Source organism: Varroa jacobsoni, unplaced genomic scaffold (genome assembly GCF_002532875.2).
Source record: "Varroa jacobsoni isolate VJ856 unplaced genomic scaffold, vjacob_1.0 scaffold_842, whole genome shotgun sequence".
NCBI lineage: Eukaryota > Metazoa > Arthropoda > Arachnida > Mesostigmata > Varroidae > Varroa > Varroa jacobsoni.
The window spans coordinates 32,495-54,567 of NW_019213744.1; the positions used below are offsets into that span (position 1 = coordinate 32,495).

At 43.2% G+C, this 22,073-nt stretch overlaps 1 protein-coding gene across 7 annotated transcripts in view; it reads left to right on the plus strand.

Annotated features, from left to right (window-relative positions):
• LOC111264275 (suppressor of lurcher protein 1) overlaps positions 1–22,073 on the plus strand; it is a 91,048-nt gene that overhangs the window by 20,885 nt on the left and 48,090 nt on the right. The window contains exon 1 of one of the 7 annotated variants that reach the window (XR_002682792.2): positions 3,735–4,070. The exons of the other annotated variants lie outside the window; for them this stretch is intronic. The gene's annotated coding sequence lies outside the window, so the exon portion shown is untranslated. Of the gene's footprint in view, positions 1–3,734; positions 4,071–22,073 lie in introns of those variants that run through there. 7 annotated transcript variants of the gene reach the window in all.

The following is a 22,073-nucleotide window of genomic DNA, read 5'->3' on the forward strand; positions in this document are numbered from 1 at the left end:
CAAACTATGCCTAAAAATGCACTTACTAGACATACAGATAAAGTATGATGATCCCCAGGAGTTGTACATACATTTCTAGGTAACATCAGTCAGTTCTTGAACCCCTTTTATAGTGTTCGTCCGCTAGACTAGGAGATAAACATGAATTTTACTGGCTAAATTTATGCGTAGTTCGCCTAGTTGTCACCAAAGTGTGTTAAACAATTACCAACCTGTATCAACTTTTTGAGAGTTTCGAGAATTCACCCAAATCGGCAAAACTTTAAATCATTTGCCTACGCGCGTCTATTCAAGTGTTGTTTAGAAGAGCCAGAAGAGAATTTTAAATGCAGACGCTGCCTGGTGTTTGGTATTCTTCTGCATTTAGACGATACTCTATGTCTAGCTCTGTGAAGAAATACCAAATAAGTAAGTACGGCTAGTTCACCGTATTTTATTTTCTGGATATATGGCTGACTATGAACCTAACATTAAATCCTTTCATTAGAATTACGACAAGGAATTGTGAAGTAAACGAAAAAAAAAAACAGAATATAAACATAAAAAACAGAAATAAGAACACTGTTTTCTGCCAATTAGTAGAGTATTAAAATTGCACTCTAAGGGTATGTAGTATTTGTCATGGTAAAAATATGCGGTCAATATCGTTGAACCGATCAACCAACAAACGATCAATTTGTCTATAAGCTGTGAATAACAAAAAAAAAATCGATAAAATGCGGCTGCTCATAGTTTACCATTTTATCAGTAACTGTAACAATTATTTTGTTACAGCAATCATTTTGTGAGAGAAAGAATACTACTTACGTATAAACATACTATATTTGACAAGATACATATTATATATGAGTTTTTTTTTACTTTTTGCTTAAAAATAATAACGTATGCGAGATGATCAAACCTATATTCTCCCTGCTGCAGCTACTACGTGCTAACGTCGGTGGGGCCAACAAGGCTCGTCTGCATAGATATGCCCACCTTGCTTGCATTCTTGGAGTACGTATTGAATACTGGGGTGTGATAAGCGCGACGTTGATGGAAGTGCCGGATTTACGACCGGTTACAACAGTATCTCAAAACCGGGTGTAAATTTGCATTTTACGAGAGAGTTCCCTCTTGCCTTCTCCTTTGTGGGTGACAGGGTGAGAATCAAATGTTCGATCCGAACGAGTTCGCAGTCATCGTGATCGTAAAAAGAACGGCGAATGAATATGTCGTATAGAAATTCAAGCATGCGCATATAGTAACCAATTTCCGGATTCTGAAACAACTGAGCGACTATGTGTCAAGCGTTGCTATAATAAGTTCTGTTTTTTTTTTAAATCTAAATTTTACTAGGTTGGCCTATGTTTGCTGCAAGTACACACTTGCCATGCCTGTTAGTCTAGGTTCATAAGGACACGAGGAGGAGAGTTTTGGACATGACAGTGGCGTTTCAGACAGGACAAACTGGTGACTACTGGCCAGTGACCAGTGTATTAAAATGCCTCGCGTTTCGGTTGTTGCAAACAGAACAATAAAACGCGCCGATGAGAGTCGAAAACACTAAGGTAGACGAACATCACTCGACTCGTACAGACCGACAGATAAAGCAGCCGACCGACGCTTTCACAGATACATTGCTTAGACGCTGTTCGGACACCAAAGTCCTAGTGACAAACGCTTAGTCCAGAGACAGGACGATGTCCAGCCGAGATGTCGTTCAGAACACAAGAGATGTGTCCTCCAAAAGTGTTCATGGCTGCTGCTACCGCTGCCTCGGGACTCACTAGAGGCGCAGGTCATTTATTGCGAGACAGACTGTGGTTTATTGGGCGGAAAACGGCTGGCGGCAGAGTGCGCTGTCGATTGAATCAGGACAAAACCTGGGGAGAAGGAACATCGGAGGAACGGGTAACATAGCGGCAACAAGCGGACAGACGAACGGCCGACAGGAGAGCAAAGCGGCGGCCGCGAGAACACCGAGCTCCGAAACGGCCTAAGCCTCCCGAGCCAACTAAGCATCGAGTCAGACACTCGCTCTTCCTGGCCTGACTTCACTTGAGTAACGTTCATCCGCCTATGTCGCACTTTATTAGCCAAAGGCAGCAGCAGTAGCGCTGGCGGTACGGGAGTTTCCCACCCATGCCTTCCTTCTGGTATTGGCTTGCCGCTTGTATAAGGCTTTTCCCCTTGTCTATGAACACGTTAAGGCCATTAGGCCAGCAGGGAACGCAAAGCAGCTAACGTATAGGGCTAAGCAGACAAGCCGGAAACCAGGTACACTAGCTACACTGATACCCTTTAAATCAAAGCAAACGCATTTTCTGCCAAATCTCGTTTAAACTGTGACTCCGCCTGGGTAAACATATGAGAAAAATTCTCACGAAAGTGTATGTGAAGAGGATCGGGCAAAATGAGAGAAGTTAAGGGACATGGCTAAAAATAAGACGCGTCTCCTGCAGGTAAATTCCACATAGAATAGGTAAACTGAGCAGTTGTTCCTGGACAGGTCTCTCATGACGTGGCCGTTGGCCTCCATTTATGGTTCGCTACAGGCCACGCTAGCCTCTAATAGATATCGCGAATGGTGTTTGTACGCGTCAGTTGCGCCATTGGGCACTCCATCAGTCGGGCCTGTGCACTGCGAGAAGCTTGGAATCTTGAAGCGAGAAAACGTACATAGAGAAATGGAATATTAGAATTTAGTAGAATCGGATGTGCTATAAGACGAATGCAAAAACGGTCACTAAAGGAAAGTTGTTCGGGATGTGTGGAACGATGAACAATCATGCGACTGGAGGAGGGATCCCACCCGACTCGTTAATCTCGTATTTGTCCCTGAATCACCACCCCATCATTCATATCAACGGAAGAAACCTCATTAAGAGTACTCGTCATACAACGTGGATAACAGGGAAGAAACGAGCATCACGGACCCAGAGACCTTCACGATTATGTAAATGCTCCTAACCCCGTCGGCCCTCGCCGTCCCGAAAGCAACCCTCCGCTTGTTCCACCAAGTTCTAGTGTCTCCTACGCGCTCGCACACATTTTAGAAGAGGCTTCTCCCAACTTAGATCCCCATTTTACTCGCATCCGTGGCTCCAGTGGAACGACGTGATCCTGAATAACGCCACTGACCTGTGTTATCCTGCTACATTGCCCTGGTCCGACCTCGCTCCGGGAGGTGACAGAAAAGTACACAATCCGTTAAACGACACCAAAGCCAGCCGTTGTATGTAAGGAACTTAAATGAGAGGCTTGCACTCTTTTATGAAGAATTTAAGAAACTGAATATGAGGAGGTTTAGGTCGACTTCAGCGATGAGGCGATGTTAGCTAATGTCGTTAACGTATAGTGGTGGATGAATGAGTTTGGTTACAGCCATGGAATTCGTACTGTCGTGGGAATTTAGCGAAGAACACCGATACGCTGCAGCCGTGTAATGAATAATTAAAACCGCAGAATGCAATCACAAGTCACCATTAATGATTGGACCTAGGTCTATAAGTTTTTCTGAGAGGGAGAGAGCTAAATTGGTTGCCTTAAGTACGTCTTCGGAGGATGCACATTTCTGTGAGAGCGATGGCATAGCGAGGACGGGCCGTCTACTTGCAGACCACCATTGTTGGGCTATCACTGGGTTTCCTTAGAAATTGAGCTGAAGGTATACCCCTATAATACTAATATATAGGCAGGATTGCGACTTCCAGCGCGGAGGTATGGTTAACTTGTTCAGCGCCATGCGAGTCGAAAAACCAACAAAGTGAATAGCACATATAATCCGTGTCTTGGGGGCGGAACTTGAATCAGGGCAAAGCGAGAAATGTTGCGAATGTGACATGGTCGGATGACGCGCACTTGTGTGAACGCCAGGCTTGTGGCCTTCAGCTTTGTCCTTCGAAGAAATGCACTCAGGTGTGAAATCGAACCCACCATAGAACAGTATCTGACATCATTGAATTGGGCAAGGTCACGTTTTACCTCGATTCAAAGGACGCACTATTCTGACGATCGAATATACTTGACTAGACACTTAAGACAAAGTGGAGAAAGGCTCCGTTAGATAGACAAGTCCTGCGAGAGAGGTAAGTAGTAGGTAAGAGAGATCCTGTTCCGGCGTAAGAATAGCTTTATTAATTATGACGGGAAGAAATAGAAGCACATCAGTTAGAGGGATCGTCAGTGAAGTTGCATAATTTTGCGCAGGAATTCTCTTGCGCTGTGGCATCTAAGCATAAGTCATTATGGTTGCTAAAGTGTCGGTTCATAGTTCAGATATTCTTATCGATTGAACATAATCTAAAACAATGCCAAGTTATATATAGTTTATTATTATTACTTCTTTATTTATTCTGAGAATGAATATATATTAACTATATTATATTACTAGTAGCATTACTAATTATTACAATTTGAAGCGTTCTGGCCAACGATGTATTGTAACGTGGTCAGTTCAAAGGCCATACATTTTCTTGAAAAGACTGCTGACTGTGACTCGAGGACTATTTAAAAGAATATCTTTCCTTAGATAGTGTAGTAACGGCCCTACTACAAACAGCAGACGACTCAAGTGCAAATAATGAACATACACAGTCTGGTGAATGATATGGTCCACTTTATGCATATGATCATCACAGCGTCAGCGATGGTGAAATTTCGTCCTAAGGGCTTGTCCATTTTCTGCTTGTAAGGCAATCAATTCAATATAACATTCTACTCAGAATCTTACTGGTGGCACCATGTCGAACGAATAATGGTAACAATACTATAGGCTTTTGACGTTTCAAATAGGCCAATACCGTATCCTGATAACTTGATTCCGTGTGACTAATACTGTTCTAAAACCTGCCGTTTAAAGCGTTTTAAACGTGCACAGAAATCTCTCGTTTGAATCGGCTGCGTACGCGTGATAGAGATTCATTTACCATGACATAATGCTCTGTTTGTACGATCAGTATTGTGTATTGTATTTTTGTTTGTTCTGTTAACAGAATATTGTATTCACTTGCGTCGTTATTGCTTACCGTCGATCACCGGTTACGGATGAGCTAACGTAGTAAACGAAAGTCAGAACACACAAGTAAAAAAAAAAAAAAAAGAACACGAACGTAACTATATTAGGGTTCTCATTTTACTCATAGCAATATTAGCTACGACCCGAAAGCAATTGTTCGCACAATGAACATTCGCGAATGTACTGTGTGTATAAAATAGAAAACGAACGTTCGTTCTTATCGGTGTTTTGTATTTGTTTTTCTTTTTTAAGTAATTTAGTAAGTAAAAAATAAACTTACTAGCAGCGATTGCAGCTATCTTTCGAATTGTATTAGCACTTCGAGTCCATTTATTCGATAAAGATGTGAATTTTTATCTACTGCGTCAATTAATAATATGCTTGCTGAAACTGCATTAAAATTGAGATGTACTGATGCGAAGCTGAAGTTGAACTTTCTAATGATCAACGAAATCCTGGACTCGATTTCAATATCTATCTTAAGAGAGCTAGTTTATACCATTTCTACATTGCATTCTATATTTGATTAGGTTCTTGGCTTGAATTGGGTTGGCGTAATTGTGAGAACAATCTATAATCTAAACTATTTCAACATAGGTCAATAAAACAAGATAATGTCGAGTGATGCCTACCTGGTCCATTTGTGGGTCAACGTCATAAATTCGCTCAGTAATTTGATTTTTATAAACGTTTGATAATTCCAATGTACTCTTTTACTAAGCGATTTATCAGTAAGGTGAAGCGTAGTTGCCATAGAAAAGTGTAATTTATACAACGTACATGCCTTTGACTGGGATTTGTATGGTTTTTAAATTAATTCAACTAAAGATATCAACTTTTATCGCGTATAATTTACTTTGATGTTCATCGACTTGTGTGAGTTTTTTACCATTGAAAAGATGCATGCGCAATGATAAGTAGATCGGCTTTTGTCACTGGGCCTAGATCTCCCGGACCGCATCGCAGGCGTAATTGGGACGAATTCCTCAGCAAGCCCAAAACAAAAGATATTCAATGAATGAAAGTAGAATGAATATCTTCTTTTTTTTTTCTTCAGCTCCTTTACGGCTTCGTGGCTATTTCTATTCAACTTCGAATAATGCTTCAAGCAGCACAAATAAAAATCTGCAGCTTTTTGCAGTTATTCGCATCCACAGCTATCTTCTCGGTTCTTGAATCAACTAAAGAGAGTCAGGCTGAATCGGCCTTACCAATCAAAAAAGATAAGAGTGACGGTACGAGTGTGGGATAAGTATTTTTTCTACGAATTCCGTTTCCATTGATATGGTATCACCTATTCAAAGCTCAGAACTGGTCTAACGGCTGTGGTTGAACCGAATGTGCATACTGACCATCAAGCAAAAGTTCTATTTATTTTCTCTACTATATTGTACTATAAAACGCTATGAAAAAAATATTTTTAATTCGAAGACAACCCAATAATAGATAATGAATAGCTACCGCGCTTTTTTTCTACATATATATATATATATATATATATATATATATATATAATTGTGAGGAAGAATCTTCACATTATGTATGTGATTTAGATGAGACAATCTATTTAGATAGATATTGTAATTTTTCCGCCGCACGCTAACTGGAATGTAAACAACTAAGTCATTCTGTGTGGTATCTGCAATTGCCAGTTATTATCTGTTCTGATATATGATGAATTATCTTCACTTTTATCAATGCTAACATATAGAACTTACATAGCTGCAATAAACGAGAGTTTATTGAAAGATTAACGGACTTCATGTTGGTATGTCTGTCAAATATTCTGTCCCACCTGCGGTGAAACCAGGCGCTTGTGCTTTGTTGTTGAAGCACATAGGTGATACAATAGTGGAAAAGAGTAATCCGTACATGCATGTGCGGCGCAAGTAACGTTTAATACTTAGTGCATGCGTACGGGCGACCTGTGGTGTTGTCTCACGCCAACAAAATGCGTTTTTCCCTTTCAATCCTCAATCCCTATACACACATACAGAGATACGCAAGTATAGACGGTTGCTACTTTCGATCTATATACGATTAGTGAGAGCATCTGTCTCGATAGGGCCACCACGGTGACTGCTGAAGACATACTCCGAGCTTTTAGTTATAGTCCCAATAATTCTCACAACATCTTTTTCCCACTGGATATCTTTGCTACGGCGATTGCCGCTGACATTCGAATTGTATTGGCAGTTCCATCCCATTCATTCGTAGCCGATACGTTCGTATCCATTGAGATTTGCCTCAGCACGGCACCCTACACGCACTCTTTCGGCGCCCTTAACCATCAGCCACCGGCAGACATTCCTACATACGAACGAATCGGAACGGTAGCGGTTGCAGAGTGGTTACAGCACGAGTTTGCCAGGCGAAAGTCGTCGAAGCGTAAGTCTCTCAACGAACTACGGCAGTATAGCAGTTCGTGGACACGCGTATTAGCTTCTGCTAGTGTTTATAAACCGGATTCAGTGTTTTAGTGCGAATTCGAATCTTTCACAAGTTACTAAGCTTTTATTGCCCGTTGCTGCGCTCCGCCGTTTACAGTCGTCGAACCGCCCTCGACTGTCGAACTCCTCAGTATGAGAGAGACAGGGGCCACATGCGAGAGAGGGAGAACGGGACGTAAAATACACCAAGTGAAGGCATAAGGAAACGAAAATGCAGGATAAAAAAAATACACAAGCAAGCGAGCAAAACTTGAACAATGTACCCCTTAGGCTAATTCGTACCATACCCGGATTTACTTGAGTGTACGACGTATGTCGATGCCACCGCCATTAAACTTACCTACCGAGCACGCTAAGTCTCGTCCGAAGCGGACGCGGTCGAGTACGCTAAATAAGTACGCAAGACTCAGAATCTGCTAACCGTGAGCTTGCATGAATTAACCCAGAGACCTTAAAAAGCCAGGACTTCGACAACGACCCATCGCCAAGTGTACTCTGTGTGTGGTACTCCGAAAACACTCATTGGCATTTCTAAACGTTGCAGTACCGTACTCTTCAGTTCTACCAGCCCATCCCTTAAACTCTTGAAAAGCGCTTTAGCAGCAAGAACGCAGAGTTAAAATAGGAAAATTCGTGGAAAAAACAAAAATGATTTCCATACTCATTTCCACTTGGTCGTTGTTTGCACTCGGAATTTGGAACGGGACTAACCCGCTGAAGAGAAAATGGAACTTTTATTCCCACATTCGGTTCCGCATGGGTTTATTGGCCCATTTCCTTCGTCCGCATGGTTTTACCTATGTGGCATGCATCACCATGAGAGCACTCACGTGCGCGATCAGCACTGAAAACAAAAGCAGGTCATTGTGGATTCGCGAATGCTTCGATGCAATATTACTTGCTGGCGATGGCAAATCGAAATTCTCCGAAATGCCATCATGAGAATACCTCCGGCTGTAACAACTTCGACACGATGATGTGTTGCGCCATCACCGTACCACGTTTTCACCATCGCTTTTATAGTAAGGGGCCGGTGTTGTCCATGTAGTTAATATAACGCGTATTTACTCACACAAAGTTGCTATCGGGACAATTGAAAAACTCAATATCTGCCGAATATGCTAAGAACTTGCTGGTAACGAACGCCTTTCCAGTTTAAATAAACAAATCTGGATATCTATGTTCTCGGCGGGGCCGTTTTGTGCGCATCTGGAGTTACCAATGCACATAATTAAATTGTTATTTTAAAAAAATGATTAACATCGGGTGACGCTCCGCAACGGAAGCAGCCCTAAGATCGATTTTGTTACGACTGGTGCTGACTATCTAGGAACATATGTGTGTCCCCTATTATACGTATGCGTTTCCATTTTATCCATTTAAGTAAACAAAAGAAGGAGAAATATCTCGGGGGAACGAGTTGCATTCTGAGGACACTACTTCCGCATATTCCAAGGAAATGCATCGGTTTCGAGATATGGATAACGGGCATCTGTTCTAGATCGGTTTTGTCTTCAATCCTGGCTTCGTTTAGTACCTTCCGGAATGCCCTTGCTACCTCACGTTCTATGCAGCACAGTATCCTAAGGAACAGAATATTATGAATCACTTAGAGCAGGGTTTGTGATCCAAACCTGAAGTCGATACCAGCGGGGCAATGCCATCGGGACAGACCAACAGCATCGGCAGTAGATGTCTAGCCACGATGTTGGCTGGGGAGTTGCAGCGAATAGATCAATTTCTCTCGCGTTCTTTCGTTCAGCATCGTCGTATACGGTGATGCCATTGAGTGTCAGGAGGCATATCTGTTTTGTAGCGCCCGCTTTGCACGAATTTTATATATTTTCGACGCAGTGATGCGATCTTTTCGATTCGCATCAGACCCTGGGGACATAGCCTCTAGCAAACTGATGCTAAACAGGACATCTACCTCGATGCAGCAGGAAAGGCTAAAAGCATAACGACTTTCAGCCGGCTCGTCTTCTGTCCGAGTTTTCCTTAAACGTCTAAAAGTTGCTGTTTTGGATGCATTAGATTACAGTAGATGTGTACGACTATGTAAAACCAGTAAGCACTTTTTTCTGCGTTTGTTTTTATACTCTGCCGCCACTGCACATATCTTTGTTTTTTTCTCGTTGACCTACATGTGCTTTGATATATAATAATTTTTTCCTTATAAAATTCTATCTAATGGATCGTGGATTATAAACCTGACGAGACTAGCTTGCGAACTTTGCTCGTTCGACTATGATGTTGCGAGATGACTCCTCCACACTAAATTTCCACAACCCCGTCATGCATTCCGTAAATAAAAAAAAAAAAGAGCTCGTGATATTTACTTAAATGTTTCAATTCAAATCCTCCACCGCGCAGGAGAACAATTTTGGATAGCCTGTTGCTGCACACAGTATAGTAGGGCTCTCGTGCCGCTGGGGGCTCGTCAACAAGACAAGGCCAAATTGGTAATGTTATTCCCTTTGTAGAACAATGCTTATCAACGCCAAAACGTCCAAAGCTTGTAGTGTGCGTCAGGGGGGGGTATGCAACTTGGCAACGAACAGCAAGCGTCTCACCACAATCAGGCCAGTGGTTGTCGAGACACCTACCGTTTCGAAGTTAAGCCAAAGCTAATACGAATGGGAACGGCGAATCGGAGAAGAAGGACTATCAATAAAAAAATACCGCAGGCTATTTGCTTTGCTCAACTATTTACACACGTGGGAGTAGGGCCAATGAAAGTGGGCCTTAACTAAACTTGAAGACACGTTGACTAAAAAATACGCTGGCTGTTCGTCGTGCAATGAAGGCGAAGTGTTCAAGCTACTACTGATGTATTCTAAAAGCGAATGCACCTGTGGAAGAAGAGCTGTCTGGCGGGCAGGGCTTCGGCCAATGCCAGTTGTCCGTTAATCTATAATGAGGAAACGAAAATAGCCAACAAGTTGTTACGGGACCTATCGTAACAACTAGATAATATTTTCTCATTTACTTGTATGGTAGAGCGGCCGATGTCGAACGCAACCGTAAAGCGCACAGCCCATGTTTACTTGTTTTCTCGTACACTCCTTTTTGTGGGGCGAACATACATGCTCCTATGGCATCTTTAGCGGGATACGCTTCCCTGTTTCATGTACCGTTCATGCCTGGTAGGCTTTTCCGTGTCTGGAACCAGGCACCAACAGCAGGAGTACGATGCCAACGAGACCGGTAGGAAGAAAGTTGCTGATGGCTATAGTCGACTAATTAAGGACCAGCTACGATGAAAGTGGCTTCGAGTAATCGGGTCAGCTAGCAAGCCGCCAAGAGGGCGGCGGCGGGGGGTTCACCATGTACCTTATAGACAGGAGATTACCTGCGAGTAATAAGACCTCCAAGAAAAAAAAGAACCATCGATTTACGTACCTTCAACATCCGTCCTTCCACCTCTGTCCGACTATAGATACTTGACTCATATGCATATATATACACCAGTTGTTTTTTACAGGGAAGACACCGCCGACTAAATACAGCGAAAGAACGTATTCACAGCTTGGTACTATCAACCCTGAGACTAGTTATACTTTGAGATGATCCAACTGGCTTTCATTTATCGTGCATATCGTTACAAGAAAAATGACGATGGGTGAGATATGTCGTGAGAACGTATGTTATAAGAAAAAAAGATAGAAGGCAGATGTTAAAAAATCGGGGTTAGGATGGTCTGTTCAGGTACGCGTGAATATACGGAGTAGTCCCTGCGATGACATATTGCCGGGTTTTTGTCCTGCAACGCACTGGAGCAGGTAAAGCATGACAGCTTCACTTGTATAACTTAACTCTAGGAGGTAATCCCGATGAATTGTGAATTTCAAGACATTCTTTTATGAGGCGAGACCAGCGAGGGGCCAGCAGCCTTAAACCGCCAACCCGTTATGGCGGGTCAACGCTTTCTCTTTACGGTAGACGTGATAAACCTTACTCGTTGTGAAGCGAAAACAACTCACGGAGCTGACGCGTGCGCACGTACACGAACCAACACAGCTATAGATACGACCATCTAAGCGTAAGTCACAAGGATGCCAAAAGCCAGCTAATAAGACGCGAGCTTATTCCGTTAAGACGAGCTTCGTTCTTGCTCACTAGTGTGCCTTCCTTCTGCCCTGCAACGCATTGTAAACTGGTTGGCGTGCACGCTAATTCCGTCAACGCAGTCATCAACAGAAGCAACTTGGCCTTTTTTTACTAGTCGCACCGCATCTCTTTCGCTAGCTTCCTCACTAACGAAGATGTGCGCTCAAAGTCTGTCCTGTTGCAGCAGTAGCGGGCCCTTCCTTCAAATGAGCAGTGATACCGCCAGTATCTTCTGTCATGGCAGGGGTCGAGCAGTATTATCGTCACTATCTATACGATACATATAGATATGCAACCCTATTACGCCTACGGGTGACTGCATTGTCTCCGTAAGGCTGTTTTCTTCTAAGAAACTGCTGGCTGCTTTTCGAGCCTGGTGATGCCAACAGGATACCAGTATAGTGTACCGCGATAACATAGCTATATTATATAATAGATGGGATTCCGATGGCTATTATACATTTTTAATGCACACGAATGGACACAAAGTGGAGCAGCGCCTCGTCACTATTGAAGTAAACAGCTATCGGCCACATAGTATTTGTCGCTGTCGCGTTGGAGAAGCAGCCGTGTGACCCGAATGGCAAAGCGTCCCGCCATTGTCTAATGCTGATGACGTTCACATCTGCTCAGGCGGACAACTATGTAGGGGTATACGAGGAAGAAGGAAAAAAAGCCTAGAAGGCAGCAGCTTCTAGCTTCTTCCTTTTCCCTCCCACGTCGTTAACGCACCTCACACAAAGAGCGAACGCCTTAGAGGCACGCCTTAGTAAAATTCTAAAATGGAGATACCCTTTATGCCGGAGCCAACGTACCCCACTACTGCACGGTGATCTTTATGGTAGCTAACGATTTCGTCATGTTCGCTGCTTCGGACTAAGAGTGAAAACAGCGAACGCCACGGTTTCTGTAGGCAGTTCTTGCATAGCTGTACATAGAAGACAAAATTCGGACATATACTTGTAAGATCATTTTGGTCATAGTCAATATCGAAAGGATAATCCCATTGATCGTTTCCAACATTTATACCGACCGAACAGATTAGAAGCGCTATATAAATCATTTGTTATACATATGCGCATGATATCTTTTATAAATACAATGATCCTTATCATTATTTTGTCATTCAATTAACACGAGCAAGAAATATCGCCGTAATAACAAGTTAATCATTTGAAGAAGAAATGAAAAACTCTAATTATTTGCCAAGTCCTTTTACGTATACTGCGAATGTTCAAACGTATTATATTCGCATTCAAAGCTCGTCTGTGATAAAGGATGTTGTAAGTGTATCTCTGCGAACCACGAAGACATATAGAACCAGGGTGTATAAGCCCGAGAAAACGTCTGGCTTTCCGTGAAGGTCTATTCGTCGTGGTAAACCCAGCATTTCCTGCGCTTAAGGTCTAACGGAGCTGGGGCGCACGGCACTGGCAAGAAGGTCATTCTCAAACCGTCCGCGTTCCTTGCTCAGTCACATATATATATGTCGTATATTGAATTATGGAATAAGTTGAGCTGAACGAAAAGCGTCAAACAATGGTTCATCCCTCGCATTTCTTTGTTCTACCCATTACGTGTAGGGCAAACGCATTTCTTCTAAGCAGGTAAGGAAGGCGCCGCATTCAGGCCAAACTCGATTTGACCGTTTGACCTGCTAGTCGCACGGGATATCTAGACCCGTCGATAGTAGCTGTCGCCGTTGGCCAGCCGGGAGAACTTCTTCGTTGACTCTGCCATGTCCTTCAATTGAACCAACCAACCTTCTATCAATATTCTACAAAGAGACAATGTGAGAGAGCAAAACTGTGCATGTCAAAAAAACGGCATGCAACGAGGGAGTTTGTCCAAAGAATAGCGGAAGATACCAAGAAAATGCGTATCAAAAAAGGGCTGATTGTAGGTAAAGGCATGACTGTAACAGCGTACAAAATACAACGGGAAAATGTTGTGAAGCCAAGCTAGATCGATACTTTAACTCATTCAAACTTTAACAGGCTTCAAGTGATTTCGATTTTTGTCACTTTATTGAAGCGCATTTTATTAACTAAAACTTCTGCCCATTTTTTGAGCCCGCATTCATATATTCCTCCGTTACGTATTATTTTACACTGGATCCGTCATTTCTTCTCGCTCATCGCATTCGGGATGAATCTATCCCCCTACATCGCAGGCTTGTTGAGTCGACCGGCTGCTAAAAAGATTTTTCTTAAGCTCTGACCGAATATGCTGCGTACATGACGATATCCATACGCGCACGCATGCTTTCACTGCTATTTAGAACTTTGATTCTGACTAGAGTCCGCATTGTAGGACCCTTATTGCTCAATCATTTGCACCAGGTAGTCTACGCTGTTAGCAACGGAAGTTTATTATTTTGACGCCTAGATTTTTTTTGGTTCAACCTGGGTTAGTTAACAATTACAGTTGTCATAAACATTGCAACTGGGATATTTGGCAAAAATGGCAATTGGCCATCCAGACGGACTTAGCACCACCTCAGTGCGTCTCATGTTATAATGCGCCCGTAGGTAACATCTAGAATGTAATGAAATGTATGTTTGAGCGCATAGGACTGGATTTAGTCGCGACCTCGTCAAGACAACGTTGTCCGTGAAACTGATGGTGCTGAATTCTAAACGTAATATACAGAACAATTAAAACAAACGCTGCTATCGTGCCTTCTATTAGACCTGTTGGAACATGAATCGACCGTTGTCATCGCACCCATTCATTCATTAAACACTTTTAGAGATACACGGAGTAATTTCAGATCTATCGGTTGAGCCAACCCAAATCCACCTCACTTTTTTATGTCTAATAGCCGGTGGCGTCAGAACAATGATAATGGCGGTGGCATGCTGTCTGCAACAATGGTATTGTAGGAGCCAGTGGCAGTCCCGCTCAAGACCGAACCTTCGGTTTTCATATGGTGTGGGGTCTGGCTCAGTCAAGCGCAATCTGTTGCGGCATAGAAGCTCCGTCTGCTCGCGTGATCTATGATGACCCCCCCCCCCTACCCTCAGGAAGATCTTTGCGCCATAGCGGTACTCCGCCTACCTCTACAAGGACCTACTTGTTATAGGAAAGTGTAAATGGCTGGCAAACAGCGGAATGGGACCGTATGCTGGTACGGGTATATGGTAGCGTTGGAGCTCCCGAGGAAGAATGTGCTATATCACTTCTTACATGGCCAAATGCCGCCCGTTTTTACGTGCTTCATAACCTGTCTGGCCACCTGCTAATATCTATAAGCACAACAAAGCATAAGTGGCTTTTAGATACGATTAGAGAATGAAAAATGATTTACTGCAGTACTTTTTTTTTACGTCGGCGTCCAAAAAACAGCAATAGAGACCTGAGCGGGTATTAAATGGCATTATAATAATGTTGCATTTAAGACGGGCCACCGTAAACGTATCGTCCGTTCGTGAAGTCTGCATCATTCATTTGTATTATAGCTTTCGTTTCATGTTGTGGAAATGAATAGTAGTTTAATTGAGACAATTGTTTTCCATTGCGTCCAAAATTATTATCATTATAATATAGGAAGGATCCCATTATACAATTTACTCTTTTAGTACGCGTATGAGAAACCGATTATAAAACACTGAAGTGGATTAACATTTGGTTGAAGATCCATGCATTCAAATATAATTACTTAGAACATGGTGACTCTGTCCGTTTATGCTGACATTACCGTAACATAGCTCGATATCTATATATTTTACCGCAATCGCCAATGAGGTAGATCTTCCATCGAAACACGATGCAACAAGAAGGTATCAATAATCTGTACAGGTCATACGATTGTCAAACAGAATGTTAAGTTTTTATGATAATTGAATGTTAAAAATATGCGTCTTTAACCTGTTTGACAAAACGAAATTTTATCATGCTAGTTTACTTTAGTGGAAGTTGTTTCGAATCTGAGAGTTATCATAGCATTGGCTGTTGTAGAGAAGACAGGAAGTAGCTGATGCTAAATCACTTAACAAGTTTCACTGAAAAAATTGACCTTATAATGCAACTCAGTATCTGCAACCTCACATATCTCCCAACATGTACATGCTGCGACGGTTCATTTTGCGATCGGTAAGCTACGCCACATATTCGACGAATTATAGAGAGTAGTAGAACATATATGAAAAGTAGTAATAATATTTATTATTAGATAAAATATCTATTTAACGCTTAACCTTAACCAACAGATCTGGTACGCGGTGCAATCATTGATTCCGTTGTGATATGGACTTAAACGGATGTGCTAAGGACATATGTGTCTTCGGCAAGTCCGTGTATATCTACTCATTTAGTCTGCACTAACAGTGTACACACAATCATTGGTAGCTCTCAAGGGCAGCTGCCTTTGTACACGGACGTATGATTTTTTTAAGGCACTGTCTATCAGTTCTAAAATACGACAACAGACATGACAGCTGGCCTTGAACGTCCGTCACTTTAATGGTTTACATACGTGAATGAAAACTATACCTACCCACGTGTATATGCACCGGTCGTATACTAGATTGATGCAATAAAGGAACATCAGTGAACCAACGCCCATCTGCTAATATTTGAGTTCAAGCGACGATGAAGACGTATTATCTCGAGCAGCATCACCAGTTTCTTGCCAGTGGCTTGCCTCAGTTGTGTGGCTCTAGGAACTATTCCACCGACCTTTTTCGTTCTTCGTACCTTTCCCCATGCAATAGACAGCCCTATACACACACATATATACCTATACGAAAAATTCTTATAGCTTCTCATCCTTAGTTTCTTTCCACCTCTTCTCGGAATCTCCCCCTCTCTTAGACTCCCCAATCCCACGTATATTTGCTGCTTTAGGTTTTGTCGGCCACTGCCCCACGGCCGTTGGTCTCATATAAAGCTACATTTCGGTGCACGCGGTGCAGATGGGGTTCTTCGCTAAATTATTAACGTCAAATACCAGTTCGTACGTAGAACAAGTGGCAGTAGTGGCGGCCTCGGCAGCTAAGGAACTAAGAAAAGGAGGCGATGGTTAGGGAGCTGAGGGGGCAGCATAAAGCAGCAGCAGCTGCGGCTGTGCCAGAAACAGGACGAAATGGAGACTGGGTTCCATTTGTCCCTGTCAACCGGCATACAGACACAAGCTCTCTTATTTTTCTGCAGGCAATGGATAACGTCAAGGCCTTTCCTTCAGAATGAGTCATGCGGCCGTGGGAAATGGGGAGAAGTATTCGAGGTTTGTAAGCCGTTCCCAGAGTGGTCGGCTAGGCAAGTAAGCAGGAGCCTACCTCGTGTTAGAAGTGCTCAGTTTCGCGTGAGTTTTCTTGGGATTGAAGGAGCGCGAGGAGGACGCGATAGTCTCTGGAATAGTGCAATCGCTATACTTGTTCCTATCGGTTCTCTAGATTTTATCCCACTATAGCTGCTGGGAAGCGAGGGAAAAATGAAAGGCCACAGGCCAGGGAAATACCGCTAACCAAAGAGCAGTCTACTGGCGGAGCATTAAGGAGTAGCGGACGAGCGAGCGGAAGCTTGAGAACCACCTCAGTAGGAATGCGTCTGCAGCCGTCACTATATCAGCCATGGCTACATCTTAGTCATCGCCGTAGTCTTCTTCGGTCCCCTGAATTTACCCAACTCGTACTGCGGCTTTTTGTCTTTCTCGCTAAAGCTCTCGCTGCGTTTCTACTAGATCGGCGAGTTGCTGGCTAGTTATCCTAATGAATGTAACAACTTTAATCTAAACACAATATGTTTACCGTTTTTGGCTGAGCAGACTTTATCACCTCATGATGGCTTTCGGTCAACCATCAGTGCCCGTATGTGCGCTTCCCACTGCTGAGGTTTGCATCTGATAGTCTGGTTTGCCAATGCTTGTGAGCTCATACCATTCCGAGACTCATCGGTGCTTAAACCTCGGCATCAATGCAATATGCGCTTCCGCTTTAGCGCTACTTGGCATCTCTGCCGCCCCGTTAATCTCCAGCCTTTGTCCCAGTTCTCCTGGCTCACTCATTCTTCTCGGTTCGCTCCACTCTTGACAACTTCCGTGCCGGTGTTCTAAGAGCTCCGTCAATATTATCAGCTACGAACTTCCAGGAGGACGCCCAGTTCAAGATGCATAAAAATCCGTACGCAGTTCGAGCCAGAAAAGTAAGGCACTTTGCAATTTTTCTTTTTCCAAAACTCTGTTTCCATTTGGTCTTGGGAATACTTCCACGACGCTAGTGCGCACGTATTATTTTGACCTACTCCAACAATACATTCTTCCATGCAGGTATATAAGAGTTATACGTTGTCAGTGTGTTACCTAGTCCTCTTTTCCAACCCAAGGGTTTTCGAATGCTGAGGTCGTTAAAGATCCAAAACAACCATGTAGCAAATAGCAGTTGTGATAAACATAGGCATATGTAGTTCTTATGCGTTTATCAAATACGAGAACGGAGATTTACTGCCGTAGCTTTGCTATAAGCGGCCTATCCATACAAGCACGTAACATTTGCTTAGCTCCTGTGAATATGAGGTAGCTCAAACGTGCCTAATGCTTACTGAAGTACATACGCGTAATGGTATAGGCTAAGTTCCTTACCACATTTATTGTGTACTGAAACATGTAGACTTCAAGGCGTAAAGTGGTTAGTAATTTTTACATGAAAAATGTGCAAGAGGTTGATAACTGAAACAATCACAGTGAGTGCTCAATCAATGAGTGCTCTAGTAACCTGCGCATCTCTGGAAGGCTATCATTTTAATATCACAAAGAAATCTATATATTTTCACTCAAAGCTGAATGGAAGTTTTGATCAATCCTCATATTTTCATGTTTGGATCTAGCTGAGGGACCACACAGGGAAAAAAAATACTAACGTACGGCTCAAATCTGTTGAATCGACAAAAAAAAATGACGTTTTGCTTTGAACGATGTTCTAACTAGTACTAGTAACCTCACTCTTGTCATATTTGAGTTGATGAAATATTGAAGTAAAACGGCTCATTTGAATTTCGCGGATACGAAATTCGCTAACGTAACATCTATCGTACAGGACAGCCAGACATGCGCAAATCGCCCAGTAGTCGTTCTGTTGCGAATGTTTTGCAGTCTGCCAGTGCCTCTAAGTGTTTGCCTGCTGCACAACTCGACACCTGCTTGCTCTCGAGTTTGCTATACACTGCGCTTGATAGTTGCGTTTTCTCTCCCAACGCAACGGCGCATTATATGGGCTGCTCACTCCACGTTATTTACTGCAAGTAGGCGCCAGCCTGAATAAAGCAAAGATGGGTAGTCTCAGAAAGAGAACAGACAAAGGGACGTTGAGTGCACGATGTCTCGTACTATTTCGGGCACTACCTGATAAACAGGACACGGCTGGCCGCAGGGATGGATTGTTGCCCGTGGATGCTCGATAGCTTCTGGTCAAGGGGTCGCCTCCCCACTCTACTTTTCTTTGCAAGCCAAATGGATGTTGCCATCATACTCTCTTAGCCTCCACCTTCCCCTCTGCCTCCTGAAAGTCTGTCTCATCTCCTTACGCATCCTTTCCTTTCCTGGCCATCTCTTCCCGTTAAAGGTGCAGTTTCTACCATCTTTCAGGGGTGGCGTGAGCATGTGCTGACGGTGCTTGAGTGATTCTATCTCTCACGCACTAGCATATTTTTGTAAGGGTTATTGTTACTGCTGCTGGTTTGGCGGCGCATACTACTGCTTCTGTTGCTCCTTTGATGACTGCTGTATGTAAGATTGAATAAGACGGTTGCCATGGCAATAGTGATGGTTATAAAGGCAGAGCATAGCATCACTCATAAGTCGGCGAGCCATGTCGAGATCTACAAATGTGGCACAACCTTCTTTCTTGCGCAGTTTCATCGCGTAATAGCATCCCCATGCTACCGGTGAATTAGCAGGCAAATGGCTGATCTTGCTCCACAATCGGCTATATATATATATATATATATATATATATATATTCGTTCGTCTACCCGTTCATTTAGACTATATCTGTAAGTTATAATAGAAGTTGAATTCGTGCTACTGCTAGTGTTGAGTCATCGTCTCCCCCCCGGTGGGGGGGGGGGATACAGTTATATACATATAGGCGCAGATCCACCTTTGCGCCAGCATACGTTCTTTTCCCTCGTTCCACGAAACTTGTACAGGTTCTCGAGGTAGTATTAGGTTGTGCCGAAAATGCTGCCGCAGTAATCGTAAAGGTGTGCACAATGAATGCAGACGGGTAGAGGCAGATGTGTCTGTTAGGGAGCGTCTCTGCTTAAAACGGTGCAGGAAGGGAATTTAAACGATTTGTTTCCCGTATTCGATTTTTTCAAAAAGAACAAGGTACCAGAAATGGACATGTATATAGACTACATAGGCCTACATACAGAAGCATATATAGCTATGGCAAAAGGGTACTATTTATCGTGCGGGCACTGAAGAGGATCCCTGCACAAATAATGGAATTTAATGTATTGGAAGCGCATGGTCGCGCGGGAACATATGCTTTTTGTCAATTGTTGTACCTTTAACCCTTACTGTCTTAGAAATTCGCCTAACTGAAAACAAGTGGCCGCCCATTAGTATGACTTTCAACCTAAGACGATACAGGCTGTGGATCTCGATATGGGACTATACAATGGAAAAGTCAGGGGATGGCTTAGCAGAAGCTTTTATCAGTAGTCGTCCTTGTCCCTATTGACACCAGGTTCAACTTCCTTCTCTTCGTTTTAATGGGTGCTTATGGTCATCTGCATTAAGGCGTTTAGGGCTCCCATGTGTTTGTCTTGTTGAGTCTTTGTTTGCCAAGGTGAAGAAAGCTAGATCTTTTCACCAGTTGTTTTTGTTATGAAAAAAAAAAAACAGAGTGGGTACTATGAGCTGCGATGAACCCGGCAACCGTAAAATTTAGTTAGACACCATACCCAAAGGGATAATAGCACTCTGCCGCCTTGATCTTATAGGGGGAATGTAATGATGTGGGTTTTCGTACACGTGTATAACTCCTATTGGACAGGTTTGGAGACAGGAGATTTGACTATGGGGTGTACAGTATTCCCTTCGGCTATCGCGTACCACCTTAGCCAAGTCACGGATCTGTAACCGGAGTTGTCGCCTCGACAATATGTTGCTAATATGTCTCTAGACAAGCCCCATCATTCCTAAAGACATGAGATTTGCGGTCGGATTCGCCTCAACGTGCATGAAGCACCTGAGTACGCTCACATATTACTGTAAACCAGAGGGTGTTGGTCCGTGTCAAGTTGATTCTCTCTATCGCCATGCAGTATACAAACATATCTACATTATTCCTACGAGTGTAAAACCCGTTGACACTTGGGATCAAAGTATCAATTGAGACAACGTCTGATTGGGAACATTGCCAGCCGTTGTGAGCGACCGGACTGAAACGGCCGGAGCACTCTGTGGAAGTGCTACACATTACGGACATAGGCCCTATAGCTCACGGAAGTTGTAGACAAATGCCGGCAAGTTTCAGCGTATCTTTTTCTTTCGAATACGTTTGTCTTGCGTACTGCAGAGATCATATTCGGTTGTCGATACTGCAGAAAGGAATTTTCACGTTTACCGCGCAGCTGTCAAAGTTGGCTGCTGGAGAGTTGTAGCTTGCCTTTATAGCCTCCTTACATGAACGACAGGACAAACGTCATATAATTGGAACCATTTTATGGTGCTTGAATGGTATTCTGTGCCATCGCTACGATTATGCGACCTAGCTCCATATCAGGACAGTAAGCGCCTTAACCGATCGCCGTTGAGTACGTTTGCTCTGACTCCATTGAACAGACCAAGGATGAAATAGTGTATCACGTCGGTCTTACCTTTGAGCCGTTCAGTGGATTCTTAACGCGCGCATTATTCTAACACCCAACGCACAGAAAGCACCAAGTAGTAAAAGCAGTTCTAACAGTTCATTGGGTTTAGAAGACTATTTCTTAACCGCTTTCGTGGTTATGGGCGGCTGGAGCAAAAAAGCAGCGAGACGAACAAAAGAAATTTTGCTCTATTATTCTTTGGTCTGGCTCGGAATATTTCTCAGGAGTTTATAGCGGACTACAATCGAACGTAAAGCTCAAATTGCTCCGTTGATGGGCAGCTAAGCACGCTATGATGGGTTTCGGGAGCTTCCTTTGAAACTAGTGCAAGAAAATATGAGATTCTGCATAGCGAAAACCCATGAAACGGTAGCACATTCAGCAAATTCGACTTTTAATCGACCCACCGTTTTTGTCACCCTTCGGGGACGGCAAAGCTCTCGAGCGATGTTATTGGGGTTTATGTTGCGAGCAAATTCTCATAATGATCCACCCGAGTGTAGATTGGAACGGAGCTCTCGAGCTTGCGATGTTAGGTTGGCATGCATTTTCTCTTCGTCTCATTGCGGCTGTCGTCGTCTCAAGAGTTGATCATGTACTCGTCGAAGCGATATGAATTCAAATATAAGACACCTCCATTTCCCGAGTTCTTATTCTCCCTTGCCAGTGCTGTCCAGTCAACCAAGAGACATCAA